Raw genomic sequence first — 13,666 nt, 5'->3', positions numbered from 1 at the left:
AAGACAGGGTTTCTCTGTGTAGCTTTGAGCCTTTCCTGAAACTCGCTTTGGAGACCAGGCTGGCCTCAAACTCACAGAGATCCACCTGCCTCTGCCTCCCGAGTGCTGGGATTAAAGGCATGCACTACCACCGCCTGGTTATTATTAAGATTTTAAAATAAATCTTGGCATACATGTCATCTGGTGGACATGTGGAAGAGTTGAGGCTTATGGTCCCAGTGTAGAGATTGTAAAGCAGCATTCAGGAGCTCTATAAAATGTAATTTCTCAATACTTCTCATCAAACCTGTGGAGTCAGGAACTGTGGCAGTTGGACCTATGTCTTGTTTATATAGATTTCCAGGTGTTCATATTTTTTTAAGTTTATACTGACTGCTTTAGGATATAAGATTTCTGGAATATTGTATACACATATATTGTTTGTCCCAATCATGTCCCAAGTTATAGATCATCACCATCCAATTGAATTTATCTTTCTGAATCTTAAAAACCTCTCTACCTCATCTTACTTCTTAATTTTATCAACTTGGGTGTATGATGTATTATTTAAATTTAGTCAAAATTGCATTTTCCTACAATGAAAATGCATTTTTCTCACTGATAGGTTTGGTATGTTTGGAGAACCTTTGGGTTCCTCATACTTTGTTATTCTGTTGTGTGTTTTCCCCCTGTCCACCCTTTTTAATTTGTAGCACTGTCTATACTAGATAATTTAGACATAAGCTCTCTGCAATACAAATATCTTCTTAAAGGTTCTGTGTACCTTTTGTAGGCACAATGTGTATGTCATTCTTTGATAAGCAACACCTACCATGTCAAACTTCTTCTTTTTATTTTTCAAGACAGGGTTTCTCTGTGTAGCTTTGTGCCTTTCCTGGAACTCACTCTGTAGCCCAGGCTGACCTCAAACTCACAGAGATCTACCTACCTCTGCCTCCCGAGTGCTGGGATTAACAGCATGAACCACCACCGCCCAGCCTCCATGTCAAACTTTTTACCCACTCTGTTTTCTACTTTGTACAAGTTTAAGAAATTCTTTCTTAGATCTTAGAAACTTCTTTAAAGTTTCTATTGTTCTTACTTTTACATTAATGTTAGCCAACTGGTGGTTTGATTTAATTTTCTCTTTTTTTTTCTTTTTACTGTTGGAGACTTTCATATATGGATATAATTTAATTAAATTCATCTCACATTCACTCCCCTCCAGTTCCTCCTCTATCTGTCCCAAACTATTGGATTCCAATTTTATGTATTATATTTTTGAACTCACTGAGTCCACTTAGAGCTGCCAGTCACCATTGGCAGCCTCCTGGATTGGATCCTTAGGAAGGATTTTCCTTTCCTTCCAGCAGCCAGGAGTCTTAATTAGTGGTGGGACCTTATGCCTACTTCTCCTTCATGTGGGAATTTGCCTGACTTGAGCTTGTGCAGGTCTTCTACATGCTGTCACAATGCCTGTAAGTTCACATGTACAAACTATGCTCTTGAGGTTAGCAAAAAGTTTTGCACTATGTCTGACTCTTAAAATCTTTCTGCCCCTTCTTCCTCAATGATTCCCCAAGCTTGGTAGAAAAGGGTATGATAGAGATGCCCCAACTTGGGCTGAGGACTCCACAGTCTCTTATCTACATGTGACCAGCAATGGGTCTCTGTGTTAATAGCTATCTACTAGGGAAAGGAAGCTTCTCTAATCAGAGTTGAGAGATTCCCTAATCTATGGTTGTAAAAATAAATCATGAGGAGTTGGTTCAATACTATGTTCATTTAGCAAAATAATGTTAGTAGGTTCTCCCCTTGACTCAAATAGACACAGAATCTTAACCACTTTAATGGTGCTAGACATGAGTTCCATCTTTGGACTTGTCCTTAAATATAATTTTAGAAAGGGGTTGATTACTCTCTTTACATTGGTGGGTACCACTATTGTGCTAGTGATCATATCTTTGCAATCTGATAATTTTTGTAGCTCATAGAGTTCAAAACTGGGTAAGATCAATGATGATATTTCTTCCTTAGTAAAATGAATAACCCCCTCCCACAATATGATAGCTAATCAGTAGGGTATTTAGCTTCCAACCCAATATGAATTCTCTCTCCATGTTCTATGAATCAATCATATGGTATCTTCAGCAATAGGGTCTTAACCTGAAGTTCTAGAGGGTAACCAAAACTAAGGGCAACAGCTTGTCATGATTAGTTGGGGTCAGTATGATCACACTGACCAAAAGCTACAAGAGACATAACTCATTCCTATCAATAGACCCTAGGATATGTGGGGAGGCATTGTTCCCTCACTATATGTTAACTCCACTAAAATTTGTGTATGTATATGTGTGTATACGTGTGTGTGTGTGTGTGTGTGTGTGTGTGTGTGTGTGTGTGTGTATAAACGGTAGTAGTTGTCTGTGTGGATTTTTCAAAAGTGTTTAGTGTTGTTTATCCCTCCCCATACTCCCTACTTGGTCCTCCTCTTTCCCCAGATACACTTAATCCTTCTTGCTCCATTGTTCTCCATTTCCCCTTCATACCACATGCATTCTATCTCCTCTCCCTTGAAAACACCCCCATGGCTCCTTTCTCATTTCCTAACTTCTATGATCATGCCAGTTTAAATACACACACCCAAAGATTTAAAGCTAGCATTCACACATCGATGTGAAATAGGCATTTATCTATCTGGATCTGGATTACCTCACTCTAAATGATAATTTTCAGATCTATCCATTTACCTGGGAATTTTCCAATTTCACTTCTCTTTATAGTTGACACAGGATAACACACTGTTGTATAAATGTTCCACATTTTGGAATCCTTTGTGTTCATTGATTCATACCATTTATTGAGTAGTTTCCCAAAATCAGAGGTGTCACTCTATTCTGACTTGTTCCTTTTGCTTTGGAGCTACAGTGGGGATGAAAAGAGGAAGAGAACTATTCACCTTGTGGTTTCTAAGAAGCAAAAAGAGAGACAGGAAGGAGCCATGGTCTCAATATCTCCTCTAAAGGCATAACCCAATGACATAACTTCTTCAAGACCCTGACTTCTGAATGTTGTATCACCTCCACACAGTGTTATGGGCTAGGATCTAAGCCTTCTACACATGATTCCTTGGGGGAAAATCATGGTCTGCTGATAAGTGGTTGTCATCAACATTCTGTATGTAGGTATGCTTCTGTATTGGTCTTTTGTAGATCCCCATACTAACATCAGACATACATCGTTAGATTCAGTATAGAATTTCTTGGTTTGTGTTTTATCTATAGAAATGGTTTGGCTAAAGGTGTTGGGATTTTATTCCTTCACATAAGAGTAAAAATAAACTATTGATTTTCCAGGGAAACAGAATAAGACAAAACCAATATTATAAGTAACAAACCCAAACAGCATTTTTTACATCAAATCATATGCATCCCAACTTATAGGATTTTGCCGTGCTCTACTTATGGTCCAGATGATTTTGCTACATAAATTTATACTTTATTTTTATGTAAGATGTAATGTGTTTATATTGACATATGTGTTCATCTTTTCTATCTTTTCAAACTCATCCTTTGGACCTTCTCAGGCCTCACTTCCAGGCCCTTTTGTTTCCTTGCAAGGTGATCCCATCTGACGCTGCTGGCTGCTATCCAGATACTGATAATGCACACAGTTACATCTATAGCCCTAGCTTTTATCTTGAATTTAAAACCACATACCAGTGTCTCCTTCGATCCCCAGCCTGTGCTTCAGATTGGTCAACCAATAGATACATACATTCTTCAATTGTTCAAGCTCCATTCCATGTCATCTCCAGCATTCCTTTCTTATTTGTATGCTTCTCCTGGGCCACGTTCTCTAAACACTCTGAACATAGTCATTCTTAGGTCTAGTACTATCACCATATTCTTATTCTACAATTCACTCTGGCCTAGGTCATGGCAATGGTTTGTAAATGAAATCTATTCTCCGAATGGAGAGCTCTCATTATGCCATCACATTAGTATTTCTTGAGTAGAAGACAGTGTATATTGTTCTCCTGTTTATAACAATTTGGATAACAATCTGGCTACTTCCTTACAATGAAAGTCAAATCCAAATGCCCATTGACAAAGCCCCTAAGAAGAGCTCCTATGTCTCCTCTTTCTGATCATTCACATTCTCCTTCAGATACCCTTGGATATACTAGATGATAAACTTTTCCTAGCACCCACACTTTCTTCAGAGCCTTGGCTTTCATCATTATCATCATCATCTATATATAATATGTATCATATATAATGTTTTACTGTTGATACTATATATAATACATAAATGATCTATGTTGTGCATTTATGTATATTAAATATAATAGATTATATATCAGATAAAAAAGCTCCAAGTAAGCTCCATAAAGGATGGTTATTGATCCAAGAATCTTTATTTTGTTACTGTATGTATTTATGATGGGGAGATTGAGCATGCCACAGCATGCATGAGAAGGTGACAGGAGAGTTTTATGAAGTTGGTTTTCTTTCAATCTTTGTACGTGTTCTAGAGATGAAACATAGATCATTAGGCTTCATAACAGGTGCTGCTGATCTATCTTTCTGGCCCAAGGATGGCTTTTGTATTTCTATCACTATTTCTTTCCTTTTATACCCATTTATGTCCAAGTCAATGTTATCAGTTGCAGGTGCTTAACTAATAAGAGCAATGAACAATGAATTCATGCAGCAAATACATTTGTAATGGCAGACTGGGGTTAGTGTGTATTCTGGTGGAAGATCCACCTCAACTCCCCTCCCCCATCTCTTTCCCCAAACTTACCCCCTCAAAGCATGCCAAACATGGCGCTTCCCCAGAGATGCTCAAGACCACTCCCATAGGGTATTTAAATTGTATCCCATAAAACAGACACATGGTTTTCCCGTCTCATCCCAGTCTCCTCTGGGCGGGGGTGGGGGGTGGGGTGGCTGGAGAATCACCGGGGAATGTTTTACCCATTAATCTGAGGCTTTTTCTAATTTGGTCTGATTTGGTCTAATTTGGATTGTTGCATCAGCAGAGAGTCTTATCAGCGTGCAAAAACCTTTCCGTGTGTAGCACTCAAAATGGGGTGATATAGACGCACTGTAGAAGCAAAGAGATGCACCAGCTTCTGCGGTACTTGTCTTCAAAAATCAGAGGAGCGAGTGTTGGTATGCGAAGCCCTAACTGGCAACATTTCAGATCTTGCTTCTCACAGCCATGCAGCCTGTTGAGGAGCCTGGAACATGTACTGGGAATTAGCTGTTAAAATACAATCAAGTGTAAGCTAGCTCACCCTGCTGTGCTGAGTTATAAGGTCTACATATCAATTGTAGGACAAGGAGCAAGAGAGCATTTTCATTAGAGAGAGGGACATCTTGAGAACTGCTGGTGTTGTATTTTAATGTTTCTGCTTTGTTGGTGATGGTGGTATATAGGGCACTTTAAAAATTCTATTATTATTTTAAGTTTTGTTTTATGTATATGGGTGTTTGTTTATATGTATGTCTGTGTGCCATGGGTATGCCTGGTGCCCACAGAGGCCAGAAGAGGGTGTCAGAGTCTCTAGAACTGGAGTTACAAATTGGTGTGAACCATGATGTGGGTATTAGAAATTGTACCTAGGTCCTCTGCAAGAACATCCAGCACTTTTAACTGCTGAACTATCTCTGAAGCTTGAATATTTTTATCTTAAGAATGACTTATGGGGATGGAGAAATGGTGCAGACATAAATGCAGGCAAAACAGCCATACACATAAAAAATAAATAGATATATACTAAAATGAATTGTAATTGTCAACATTAAATTAGAAGCCAATTGTTTTATTGATTTGTTTTTTATTTATCCCTGGAAGTTTTTAACCCTCACCCAGCACTTTTTTATTTATTCTACAATAAGCATGTGTATGTTAGCCCCTGACTTTGTTCTGTTTTATATAATTTTCCCTGTAGAAAATATGACACAGATGCCATTTTTAAATATGTAGATTTTATCTTCATTGCTACAAACAAATTGATTTGCACAGTGTTCTGCCATGTGCACTGCTTTTGGTGTGTATTAATATATTGCAGTTTTCAATTTTCCTTTTGGCATGGACTACTCCTGTGGATATTCACAGCAGTGTGGATCCTTCACCAGGAAGTTATAGATGAGAGCATTTTCTAACCCCTGGAGTACTGATTTGAAGACAACAGGATTTCAAACAGCCCACCATTAAACAAAGGTGGTAACTAGAGCATCCTGTGTTCCCAAGAGTGATGCTCTTGGTTCAGCTTCAACCCAGCAGCCCAGTAGGGTTGGAGTTTCGGTTGGTGACAAGGAAGGTAGATGGTATGTCTTTCTATTCTCCTTCTTAAAACAGATGCTGGAATGATTCAAGATCTGTAGACCAATAAATGTAACCCAACACATCTCTGGGATGAAACCTACTTGATCGTGGTAGATCATCATTTTTGATGTGTTCTTTGATTCCATTTGCCTGGTAGAGAGCCTTTCTGCAGGTTGGTGGATGTCAGAGAGAAATAGAGGTGGGCTATGAGAAAAGGAGGAGAGGGGCTTCAGGAAGGACCTAAGGGGATCCTGTCCACACCAGCGGGATCCTGTCCACACCAGCGGGATCCCCAGGGAGTTGGAGGTGTGGTGGACAGAGAGAATCCTGCAAGTAGATAGACATAAGGAAAAGCATACTCTGGAAAGACAGAGATAAAAGAGTTAGGAGTGCCCTGGGTCTGAACCAAGAGTTGGAGTCTTTGTGAAGGGAGGAAGGACACCTGTAAGCAGCTTGTTTCCAGGTTGAGGATGAGAATGGAGAAACTGTAATGGGGGACAGTATGAATGACTGACCTGAATCCCTGCTAAATGTGGCCCCTGGGAGTCCAGGGAGAAAATGTTTTTAGGGGCTGATAAAATGGAGTAGAGAAGGGCTAGCAGGGCTGAGAGGGTCTACAGTAAGTAGGCAAGCTAGGTCTACACTGAGATTATGTGGAGTCCCCCAAGAATAGGGGTTGGCTGGGAGGAGGGGCCGCTGCAAGCAGTCTACTATAGCACCACTGGGGATGAGACTGGAAGACTATCATGGAGGACAGGAAGGAGAGTGAAAATCGCCTCCCTGAGTCCAAGCCTGGTGTGATCACTGGGGTCCCAAATAGAGAGGATTTCTAGGTATTGTCTCCTGACACAAAGGAATAGAAAGAAGGGGAAAAGCTAGGATAAGACTCAAGCTGTGTTTTATATTCAACCCCTTGCAAGAATAATTAAATATAATAACTGTAAGATTTTTGTTGATACCTCTTACCAGATTGGTGAAATTCTTCTTGTACATGTTTTGTAAGAACAGAAGAGCATTGGGTTTTTGTCAAATGCTTTATTTTATCCATTAAAATAATGAGATATCTTTCCTCTTATTATGTCAAAATGGTAATTTACATGGTATTTTGTATATTAAACCACATCTTTGTTGTTTTCTGTACATATTCCACTTGGTCTTGATTTTACTATATTTCCATGTAGTTTTCCATATATCCCTTGATTTTGTTTGTTAAGAGTGGGGAATTTTGCATCTATGTGTATGTTGGCCATTTGATTGTGATTTCTTTTTGTAATAGTTTTGTCAGGTTTGTATTTCACAATAATAGCAACTTCTTAGAATAACTTGTGCAGGTTTCCTTCCACTCTAATGCTTCTTCTTTCAATATTGAGTAAAAAATTCAAGTGAATCATTTGTACCTCAAATTTTCTTCGTGGAAATGCCTTTATTTCATCACCAAACCAATTTATTTTCAGTTGTGTTAATCTTTATTTTGCTATAAATTTCCTCTTTGTTTGTTATGGATTTTTTTCCACAGAGATATTTTCATCTCTGCCATTCATGTTTATGATGTTTAATACATTAACATTTAGTGCAATTATTCTATTTCAGATTTACATGAATATTTTTTCCCTTTTTGAGTAGTTTTTCCTTTTCTTGTCTTTTAGATTTGAATTTAAATTTGTGTGCTTACTTTTATTTGTAATTTATTCCTCTGTGCATGTACCAGAAAAATAAAGAGACAGAGTAGGAAAGGAAGAAAGGAAGAAAGGAAGAAAGGACACACACAAGGAGAGAGAAAGAGAGAGAGAGAGAGAGATAATACATGTTGTACATGCTACAAATCAATTTGTATTTGTGTGCATTAGCAATGTGTTTGTGTGCATTCCTTAACTTTCAGTAGTCAGCTCAGGATCAGTATTACATGCCGATTTGAACTGTATAAACACTGCTACTTGCCTCAGTTTATTTGACTACTGTAACACGAATCTTAAAAGGTTTTATTAATAAAAACAAACCCAGGAGCCAGTTATTGGGTTGAGTTCTGAAAGATCAGAGAAGCAGAACAAGCCACAGCTAACCTCACCTTGCCAGCTTCTCAACCAATCCTGTTTCCTCAAACTGGAAGCCTGTGTGTCCTCATCTGAATGGACCTCAGCTGAACTGCTGCTAAAAGCCTAAAACCTTAAAAGCCTAAAAGCCTCTGGTTCCTGGTCTTCACGCCTTATATACCTTTCTGCTTCTTGCCATCACTTCCTGGAGTTAAAGGCATATGTCCTTCCCATGCAAAGACATGAGATCTCAAGTCCTTCGATTAAAGGTGTGTGCTACCATGCCTGGCTCTGTTTCCAGTGTGGCCTTGAACTCACAGAGATCCAGGTGGATCTCTGCCTTCCAAGTGATAGGATTAAAGGCGCATATGCTGCCATTTTCTGGCGTCTATGTCTAATCTAGTGGCTGTTCTGTTCTCTGACCCCAGATAAGTTTTATTAGGGTACACAATATAATGGGGGACACAAATATCACCACAGACTATCATCCTTTGTATTTGAGTTTTCATACTCTTATTTAAATGCATTATAAACTCCATTATATATATTATGTGCCTTGCTTTGAAGACACATTTGCATTTTAAAATGTTACTTTACATTTAACTTTGTACCATTTTTGAGGTGTAATTACTGGTGCTACTACTATGACTGAAGTAGTTCTTGGATCAAAGATGAGAAAACACTCAAAGAACCCAAGTCACACTACATTCTGAAAGAAAAAAAAATGTCATTATTGGAGATTATGTGCTTTTTAATATGTATCTGCTCTCCAAATAAAACCCTGGAATGGAAAATAAGATAAATGAATACAGAAGAACCTTCTTTAGATCTGTATGAAGTCATGCCCCACAGAGATGTTTAAACACATTTATAGCCACATGTCTTAAAATACTATTTTGCAGAGTAATTTTCTTACAATTGTTTCCTGTTGGAGTGGTTGATAAAATTTCATCAGCAGGTTGGAGATGGAAGTGACAACATAGATCTAAAGAAATGTGTAGATTGGTATATAAATTTAGTTTCTAGAAGTGTCTATAGAGAAAAAAAATTAAATTTGATGTTTGTTTCTACCCATAAAAAGCTGAAAAAGAATAAAGATTATATACATGCAATTATCATTTAAAAGATAATAGGCTTATCATTTCATGGTGAAATAGGATTCCTGTAGTAGAACATTGAATGTTGAAGGTACAAACCCAGAGATTATGTTTAACCATATAAGGAAAGAAAAAGCCGTAGTTTCAATCAACGACTGCGTACATAAGATTCTGAAACATATACTTAAGAACTGTCATTTGAATGGGGAACTATATAACAGGTAAAATGAATGTACTTGTTTTATGCATAGACCAGCAAGAGAATGTAAGACTTTCTATTGAATAAAATACTGTCATATTGCACAGGTTTCTAAGCATATATAACTGGATATGTATCTTTACACATATCAATAATTTCTGTGTAGTCTCTACTGAGTACCCAAAGGGTCCTCAGTTGAGTAGGACTTACCATTTTCAAGAGAAAATTGCTTTGGGGATGAGAAGAATATAACAGAGGGCTGTTGACAGCGGGAACAACTACCTGAAGTGTCTTGTATTTGAAAAGGAGAAATAATGAGGCACAGAAAAAAATGACAGAAGAAATCTTAACCCTTGAAGGTGTCTATGTATTATTTGTCATCTTAAAATATTTGGTTATGTAAACTATAACTTGTGTCATATGGGTTGAAGAATGCTTTTGTTATGTCGCAATACCCTAATTGCAAAATTTGAAAATAACACATGAATCAAACATTTTACATCATTTGGAATTAATGTAAAGCTGCCTTTTGTCTTTGTGAATTCAGTACAACAATATATTAAGAGACTGTTAGACCTCAGTGTTGGAGTTTCCCCCCCAAAATTAGAAGATTTTTTTCAATCATCTGTTTAAGTAAATATATCCTGTTAATGTATTTAAAAAAGAAGGATAAAATCCTTCTGCAGAAGATGCCAAAAATGAAAAACAAACAATCAATCAGCCACCATCCATTACTGACTTAATAAATAACACTCCTGAAATAAACCCTTATTAAAATGGATGGAAATTTTCCTCTTTTAAAATGTTTCATTAAATTTGAAGCAGATGCAAAGAAGTGCTTTTAAAACATTTGAGGATTATCATCAGTAGTAAAGTGAATACCTCTATGAATTTTCTCATATTAAAACTGAATAGATTTGTGTATATTCTTAATATGATATGATTTATACAGTGGAAACTAAAAGCAAACATCATGCCTAATGATAGAGAAATGAAAAACTGGGACAATTTTCATTAAGATTTGGAATTTGACAATAATATCTCTCCCAATATTGAAATTAAACAAGAAAAATCAAGTTACAGTTGCAAGGAAGGAAGAAACAGAATAAAGTTCTTTTACATGGTTTATGTGAATATATTTTAGAAACTCCAGAAAGTCAGAAAAGTTTCAGCAAGGTTGGTAATTTTAAAAATTAATATATTCAAAATAGAGCTTTTTCAGGAAATTATAATCAGATTTTTAAAAAAGTATATTTAGGATACAGAGTAATCCCCAAAAAAGAATTAAGTGATAGATAATAGTTATAAAGTTTTCAAACTTCAGGTAAAAAGTCTCTTCAGCAGTAAAACAATATTGCTTTTGGATAGGAAGTTTTTATATTTATGATAAAATATTCTACCTTGAATTTTTTTTCTACATACTAGAAGCTAATACTTACAAATCATGTGACACATTTCATAGACTATGTGTCAAAGTGTGGCTCAAGTTTTGTTTTAATTTCCCCAAGAGGGCAGTCCTTTGTTCTCCTGTTCTGTGTCCTGGGAGGTAGCGCACCTGTTGCTTGCCTGTGTATCTTACCCACCACTGCAGCTTAGGGTCTTTAGCACTCACTTGCCGTCCACAGCAAGGGGCACATGTCTCTGAGGCTGAGACTGATTGGTCCAGGTACATGTGTATCTTGTATTACATCAGAAGTAATACCTAATTATTTCCTAAGAGCCCTAAAATTACACAACTTGCTCATTTTAGGATTTCTTAAAGGGATTTTAGAAACATATATGGACATTAAATACCTGTAGTTTGAAATATTGGCCACCATTCTCCCTTGTTCAAATCATCTTTACTGATGGCAATATTTGGGCCGTGTTTTGGCTCATTGTGACCTTAGAATCCTCTATCCTGCTCTCTAATTTCTGACATATACAAATCCAGAAGCAACAATAATAAATAGAGCTGACAGAAAAAAATGGTGTTTTGAAATATGACAATATTCTCACTGTTGCCGAGCATGTCCTGCCAATTCTGCCTATATTCTTTTCATTCTGTTGCAGTCTGTAAAGCTGAGTTCATCGTGTATGCACATGCACACACATCTATACCTTTTGCGAGTTGTTTCTAAATGTGATCCCTTTTAACATTATATTTTTAGGTCTTTGAGAATTTAATACATTTACTTTGATCCTTAACGTAACTCCTTCCAGATCTCCTCTCAACTTTGTGTATTTTAAAATAAAACAAAACAAAAACAAATAAACCAGCTGAGTTCTGTTTGTGCTGCCCATGCACTCAGAAGTATGACTCCATGCACTATAGTGTAATCAACCTACTAGGGACCAGAGGGCACACCCTTAAAAACACAGAGTCTCCTTTCCCCAGAAACCATTGATTATCTTCAGCTAGGGCCTTTGTGAGGTCATGAGTGTAGTGATCCTGCCATGTCCAGAAGGACAATTGCACTCCAGGCCTCCTTGACCTCTGGCTCTTACCTCAGTTTTTACACTTCTGCAATGGTCCCTGAGCTTTGGGCAAAGGAGTTGTGATACAGATGACCCATTTGCGGCTGACTACTGCACGGGCCATCATTCTCTGCACTTGGACAAGTTGTTTGTTTCTGCATTAACCAATGTCACCTGAACACAGAAGGGACCCTGATGAGGTCTGAGAGCTACACTAATTTGTGGCTGAAGTATGAATTTAGAGGGCAGTCTGAAACTTGTCCATTTACCAGAATAATAGTAGTAAGCTTATCCCTAGAGCCTATGATCTCTCCAACAATGTGTTCTTGTCTAGATTAACATTTCTAGACAAGTGTTTCTTCCTGTGGAGAGGGTCTTAAATTGAATCAGAATGTAGTTGGTTACTCCTAAGGTCTTTGTGCCACTATTGTATGCTCAGCATATCTTGTAAGCCCAGTCATTTTTGTAGCTCATAGGGTTAACAGCTTGGCACAAGTGTTGTTGGCTGTTTTACCCCAAGCAGCCTGCATGGCACCTTCCAGTACTTTGAATTCTAGCCATCAGGGATGACACTTCCTGGTCAATACCAACTTTATTTCCCCATGTCCTGTTTATAAATTGGTGTCTTCGGCAATAGGGTCTTCATGAAGTTCTGGTTTTCAACCAAGAGCAGTGAGAATACATTGTATTGTTTTAATCGTCTGTGACATTCCTGGACAACATCTTGGGGGATGTATCCCACATCTGGCACAGGGATTTATATGTTTTGGCAACCTATGACTTCTGGGAGGAACATTGTCTCCTGTAGAAGGAAACTCCACTTTTATTTCTTTGTATGTATGTATGTATGTATGTATGTATGTATGTATGTGTATGTACATAGGTATCTATCTATCTATCCATCCATCCATCCATCTATGTATTTATGTATCTATCATCTATAGTGTTTCAAACTGTAGGTATCATTTTGCAGCTATCCTCAGTATTAGTTAATTTCCCTCAACCTGATCCTCTCCCCTCCCCTCCCATTCCTCTCCACACTTAATCCTCCTTACCTATTATGCCCCCTTTTCCCTTTAATATCACTTGTGTTCTAATAGTCACTCTTCCTTAAGATCTTCCCGACACCCTCAACCAGCGGTCCCTTTCCGGTTCCTTGGTACTCCAAGTTAAACACAGAAATCTAAAGATTTGACATAAGATTCATCTGAGAGCATGTAACATTCGACTAGTGGTCCCTTTCCAGTTCCCTGGTACCCCAAGTTAAACACAGAAATCTAAAGACTTGACGTAAGATTCATCTGAGAGCATGTAACATTCAACTAGTGGGTCCGACTATGACACTTAGTGTACTCTCTAATTCCATATTATTCACCTGCACATTTCATAACTTCATTTATCTTTACAGCTGAATAAAATCACATTGTGTTTAGACCACACATTATCTATTCACCAGTTAAACGATGTCTAGATTATTTTCATGGTTCATCTATTGTGAATAGAGTAGCTATGAACATGGTTGAGCACGTGTCTCTATAACAGGAAATACTTTGTGTATATGTCAG

The 13,666-nt window shown here is 37.6% G+C and overlaps 1 protein-coding gene across 7 annotated transcripts in view; it reads left to right on the top strand.

Moving 5' to 3' along the window:
* The window catches only part of Mctp2 (multiple C2 and transmembrane domain containing 2), a 280,804-nt gene that overhangs the window by 221,193 nt on the left and 45,945 nt on the right, over positions 1–13,666 (top strand). The window lies entirely within an intron of this gene.

The sequence above is a fragment of the Peromyscus maniculatus genome, chromosome 1 (genome assembly GCF_049852395.1).
Source record: "Peromyscus maniculatus bairdii isolate BWxNUB_F1_BW_parent chromosome 1, HU_Pman_BW_mat_3.1, whole genome shotgun sequence".
In the NCBI taxonomy this organism is placed as follows: domain Eukaryota; kingdom Metazoa; phylum Chordata; class Mammalia; order Rodentia; family Cricetidae; genus Peromyscus; species Peromyscus maniculatus.
This window is presented reverse-complemented; position numbering and strand designations above follow the sequence as displayed.